Here is a 6,665-nt window from a genome sequence, read left to right as displayed (position 1 = left end):
GCAATTAACTATTGCTATTGTTACATGCAATCAAAGTAGGAAGTATATTTCTTCAAGAAAGCCTACCTACTTGGTTCAGCCAAAAATATGCCATGAACAAGCTTAATTATTCCTGTTCTGCATTTAACTGTTTTTTCCAACATCTTTCGGCTGTAATCTTTACTTGATAAATAAGGGGGAGATGCGCATAGTTGGAAGCCTCATATGCAATGCTAATCACCTTTTGGAGGTTATATGGCTTTCCTTAAATAGCATTATTCACTATGATCTTTCAGATCTGTTATTAGTATTCTATGTAATTTGAACAAATACAAAAGATTAATGATCAGCATGTAAGCAACATCTCCATAGAAGAAGGTTATACTAACATTTAGTATTGTATGATTTTCCCAAAAGTTTCACTGATTATGGATTATATGGAACAATTTATGTTCATTTTAAGGTTGCAATAGCCAGTGTGGAAGAACACATATAGCTTAAAATCTAAGACAAGAGAAGAGAAGTTAATTATGAACAGTCAATTATTTGTTGTAAAATCAGAATTAATATTTTATTACTGACAGCAATATTTGGTACGTTGATGGATGCAGCAAGAAATCATATATTAAGTTATCCTTCGAGGGCATGTTCGGTGCTACCAAGGGATTTCATCTCTAAACATATAGCACAGTGGTTCGGGCTCTTTTTATATGTTATTCTTTCATAACGCATGAGTTGTGTTCATGTCTCTCAGCCAAGGTTAGCTTGCCTCCAGTAGTAGGGATGTTAGGATCTGGATTACTAAACCATCATGTAGATTTATTACTATGGATGTATATATCAACCATACTATGAGCACGTCCATTTGTGTTCTCTTACTGCCTATTTATCTTCATATTGAATTACTAAGGTTTGATATAGAACTTTGAATCTTACTCTCAAGTGGTGTCAGAAATTTTGTAGTCGACTTCCATCTTCCATAGGTCAAACATGGTTACTTTTTTTCATGTCAGACATTTTGTCGAACTATAATCCACATAATATGACATAGATTTTTACCTTCCAAGGAGTGTCATGGAAATGATTTGCACATGAGTCCAACATATACTAATAAATGATATCATATTTTCTGTGGGTTTCCTATGTTAACGTGCCATGCTACTTGGTTTTGAATACAAGGAGGATTTTCAGAGAAAGAACTTATGCCAAATTTTTGTCCTATTGTTACGTGCAATCAAAGTAGGAAGTATATTTCTTCAAGAAAGCCTACCTACTTGGTTCAGCCAAAAATATGCCATGAACAAGCTTAATTATTCCTGTTTTGCATTTAATGGTTGTTTTTCCAACATCTTTCGGTCGTAATCTTTACTTGATAAATAAGGGGGAGATGCGCATAGTTGGAAGCCTCATATGCAATGCTAATCACCTTTTGGAGGTTATATGGCTTTCCTTAAATAGCTTTATTCACTATGATCTTTCAGATCTGTTATTAGTCTTCTATGTAATTTGAACAAATACAAAAAGATTAATGATCAGCACGTAAGCAACATCTCCATAGAAGAAGGTTATACTGACATTTAGTATTGTATGATTTTCCCAAAAGATTCACTAATTATGGATGATATGGAACAATTTATGTTCATTTTAAGGTTGCAATAACCAGTGTGGAAGAACACATATAGCTTAAAATCTAAGACAAGAGAAGAGAAGTTAATTATGAAAAGTCAATTATTTGTTGTAAAAGCAGAATTAATATTTTATTATTGACAGCAATATTTGGTTAGTTGATGGATGCAGCAAGAAATCATATATTAAGTTATCCTTCGAGGGCATGTTCGGTGCTACCAAGGGATTTCATCTCTAAACATATAGTACAGTGGTTCGGGCTCTTTTTATATGTTATTCTTTCATAATGCATGAGTTGTGTTCATGTCTCTCAGCCAAGGTTAGCTCGCCTCCAGTAGTAGGGATGTTAGGATCTGGATTACTAAACCATCATGTAGATTTATTACTATGGATGTATATATCAACCATACTATGAGCACATCCATTTGTGTTCTCTTACTGCCTATTTATCTTCATATTGAATTACTAAGGTTTGATATAAAACTTTGAATCTTACTCTCAAGTGGTGTCAGAAATTTTGTAGTCGACTTCCATCTTCCATAGGTCAAACATGGTTACTTTTTTTCATGTTAGACATTTTGTCGAACTATAATCCACATAATATGACATAGATTTTTACTTTCCAAGGAGTGTCATGGAAATGATTTGCACATGAGTCCAACATATACTAATAAATGATATCATTATTTTCTATGGGTTTCCTATGTTAACGTGTGCTACTTGGTTTTGAATACAAGGAGGATTTTCAGAGAAAGAACTTATGCCAAATTTTTGTCTTCTATATAGCTTCTCATTATTACATGGATGAAAAAAAATCACTTCTTGATGATGTTGTGTGTAACATAAATTTCTAGACCGTGCAGGTGCACGGGTTGATGACTAGTATAGCTAATTGGATGTGAGTTCTCATGAACTATTATTGTTGACATTACCCTTGAGGTAAAAGGTTGGGAGGCAAAACTATAAGCCCCTATCTTTCTCTGTGTCCGATTAAAACTTCATAACCATAAATATCGTGTGAGTGTTAGCAATTGTGAAAGACTAAATGATGGTTGAGTATGTGGACTTTCTCAAAAGCTCTTATTCACTCTTTCTAATGTTATGATAAATTGCAATTGCCTCAATTACTGAGATTATAGTTTGTTGGTTCTCAATGAAGTTTCTGATTCATAGTTGAAATTGTCATTGAATTATTACTTTAGCATAAGAGATCATATGACAATATTTACATATGTTGCTGTTATAAGAATGATCATGATGCCCTCAAGACCATATTTTATTTTTATCGACACATCTATCTCTAAACATGTGGACATATTTTTCGATTTCGGCTTTCGCTTGAGGAAAAGCGAGGTCTAAGTTTGGGGGAGTTGATACGTCCATTTTGCATCATGCTTTTATATCGATATTTATTGCATTATGGGCTTTTATTACACATTATGTCACAATACCTATGCCTATTCTCTCTTATTTTACAAGGTTTACATGAAGAGGGGGGATGCCGACAGTTGGAATTCTGGGCTGGAAAAGGAGCAAATATTAGAGACCTATTCTACACATCTCCAAAAGTCCTGAAACTCCACGAGAATTATTTTCAAAATATATAAAAAATATTGGGCGAAATAAGTACCAAAGGGGGGCCACCCACCGTCCATGAGGGTGGGGGCGCGCCCTACCCCCCTGGGCGTGCCCCCCTGCCTCGTGGGCCCCTTGGTGGTCCTCTGATGCCCATCTTTGGCTATATGGAGTCTTTTGTCGAGGAAAAATCATAAGAAAGCTCACGGGACAAAACTCCACCGTCAAGAGGCGGAACCTTAGCGGAACCAATCTAGGGCTCCGGCGGAGCTGTTCTGTCGGGGAAACTTCCCTTCGGGAGGGGGAAATCGTCACCATCGTCATCACCAACGATCCTCTCATCGGGAGGGGGTCAGTCTCCATCAACATCTTCACCAACACCATCTCACATCAAACCCTAGTTCCTCTCTTGTATCCAATCTTTGTATCCAAACCTCAGATTGGTACCTGTGGGTTGCCAGTGGTGTTGATTACTCCTTGTAGTTGATCATAGTTTGTTTATTTGGTGGAAGATCATATGTTCAGATCCATTATGCATATTAATACCCCTCTGATTATGAACATGAATATGATTTGTCAGTAGTTATGTTTGTTCCTGAGGACATGGGAGAAGTCTTGCTATAAGTAGTCATGTGAATTTGGTATTCGTTCGATATTTTGATGAGATGTATGTTGTCATCCCTCTAGTGGTGTCATGTGAACGTCGACTACATGACACTTCACCATTGTTTGGGCCTAGAGGGAGGCATTGGGAAGTAATAAGTAGATGATGGGTTGCTAGAGTGACAGAAGCTTAAACCCTAGTTTATGAGTTGCTTCGTAAGGGGCTGATTTGGATCCATATGTTTCATGTTATGGTTAGGTTTACCTTAATACTTCTGTTGTAGTTGCGGATGCTTGCAATAGGGGTTAATCATAATTGGGATGCTTGTCCAAGTAAGGGCAGTACCCAAGCACCGGTCCACCCACATATCAAATTATCAAAGTACCGAACGCGAATCATATGAACATGATGAAAACTAGCTTGACAATAATTCCCATGTGTCCTCGGAGCGATTTACTTTATATAAGAGTTTGTCCAGGCTTTTCCTTTGCTACAAAAAGTATTGGGCCATGTTGCTGCACCTTATTTACTTTTACTATTTGTTACCCGTTGCCAATTACCTTATCACAAAGCTATATGTTACCGATAATTTCAGTGCTTGCAGAAAATACCTTGTTGAAAACCGCTTATCATTTCCTTCTGCTCCTCGTTGGGTTCGACACTCTTACTTATCGAAAAGGCTACGATAGATCCCCTACACTTGTGGTTCATCAGCATGCAGCACCATGTAGGCTGGCAGGCTGCTGAGCTGGTGTGGTGGAAGGGTCTTAACAAAGATCTGCATGCCACCACGTAGGTGCTTGACTAGATGGCTTAGGAACCACGTACTGCCACACGGGTACCTTCTTAGTTGGTGGGTCAGCCACTAAGCCACAATGGCGACGGGGTGGCAAGGCCTTATCACGACCTTGCTGATCTTCCCGGCAAGGTTCTTGCCGGGGCCTTGTGAGCGCCCTTGGCAAGAGTCTTGCCGGGGCCTCGCGGGCGCCCTCGGCAAGAATCTTGCTGGGGCCTCATGGGTATCTTTGGCAGGAGCCTTGTCGGGGCCTCGTGGGCATCCTCGGCAAGGAGCCTTGCTATTGTCTTGTTTCTTGGTTCCTATCTAGGCCTCGTAGGCCCTTTGTCTTCACAAAGGTCTGTATGCCACCATGGAGGCACCTCTCGAGCCTTGGTTCTGATGTGGTTGATGGCGTCGGGACTCTTAGACTCGAGGGTGACGGCCTTGTTGGTGTGGGGCAAGTTGCCCTGGCAAGAGTCTTGCCGGGGCTATGCAAGCTCCCCCGGCAAGGCTCTTGCCAGGGAAAGCACACCTTATCTCTCGGCTTCTCGCGCCTTCGGCTTGGCGCTGCTCTGGTAGTCTTGTGTCTTTCCTTCCTCTTCTCCGCCAAGCATGGCCGCAGGCGTGTGGTTGTGACTGCCCGCGCACAAGTAAAGGGGTACAAAAGGGACCCCTTTTGTACACTGATAGGAGCCCCCGTGCCTGGGTCACATATGAGCGCGGAGTGTTATTGGGCCAGGCCCAGAATGGTGCGCGGGCGCGCGTGCAGTGGAGTTTTACCGTAGTAACTCCCTCGCCAGTTGCGCTTCCCCACGACCCGCATTGAATGCGTGACGTGGGAGTCGTGCATGGAATGACCGCATCACGCTTGCGTCATCCCGTGATGAATAGTAAAGAGGCGGCTTGCGTGCCCCTTTTAAAACTGCAGGGCCGTTGCTCATTTACTCTCTCTGCTTTGGAACCGTCATTCCACGTTTCCCACTACGCCAGCCCCTTGCGCACGTACGCCGCATGCACGGCGTGGGGTAGGTGACAGACGCATGGGATATGGGAAGGCGTGCGGTGGCCAATTTTCACGTGCCTTTGATTCGGTAGGGAGGGTGATCGATGGCCTTGCTTGTTGCCAACTTAATGAGCCGGACCAGAATGGGCTCTTCAGAGGCGCAGAGCCAGTCTTTTAGCCTTCCCCGCCCAGCTATAAAAAGGGACTCAAGAGGAGGGGGAGCATCTCCTCGCGTCTCCCCTCCGTCTCCATTCTCCATCCAGCGCCATGGTGAGAGGGCATGGTCGTGGTCGTTCTCCCGCTGAGGCGACCAGGTCCTCCTCCCGCCAGAGAGCTACGACGGTCAAGGAAGAGCCGGACACCCAGGGTGAAGGCCACACTCGAGGCCGAGGTGTCAGCTGGGGGCGCTGTCGGCGAGGCGGTCGACGCAGACGTGGGCGTGGAAGGGGGACACCCGTGTCGTCAGCGTCTCCGTCACCATCTCCTCCACTGTCTCCTCCTACTTTGTCGAGCGGCCATGTCGGGGGCACGGCACTGGAGTTTATCCTACAGTTCCGCGAGCCACCGTGCAGTCGCCTTCGCCTTCCCAAGGCATTTGCGAGGGTGCTGGAGATCGACCAGCCACCGAGGTTAAGGCCTCACATGGAGGGGTGTTACCATGGCGACATGTGAGTGAACACAAGGGTCCGCGCCCCTCATGTGATGCTCCTTCGTCGGGGCTAGAAAACCTTCGCGCGTGCCCATTGCTTGATGGATGGGCACGTCCTCAACTTCAAGCTAGCGGAGAGCGACCTGCTCTCCGTCAAGGTCTTCGGGCACACGGGACACATGCTAGGGTGCTGTGCAGAGAGCTCGACCGATGGCGAAAGCTCCTCTTTGGGTGACCATGACGAGGAGGGCAGTGACAGCGACGACGAGGGTAGCAGGTGGAGGATGACGGGTCCGACTATGCGTCAGACACACCGTTCTTGGGCGACGATGGAAGCACCATCATCTGCATAACCAGCTCCTTGAACTTCTCGGGGTCGTCGCCTTGGGCAGCTGGCGTCGGAGGGACGGGGAAGACGAAAAAGGCGGGTGGCGGGCCGTCAAGTCGGAGT

The sequence above is a fragment of the Triticum urartu genome, chromosome 5A (genome assembly GCF_056163025.1).
Source record: "Triticum urartu cultivar PI428250 chromosome 5A, HENAU_Tu73, whole genome shotgun sequence".
In the NCBI taxonomy this organism is placed as follows: domain Eukaryota; kingdom Viridiplantae; phylum Streptophyta; class Magnoliopsida; order Poales; family Poaceae; genus Triticum; species Triticum urartu.
This window is presented reverse-complemented; position numbering follows the sequence as displayed.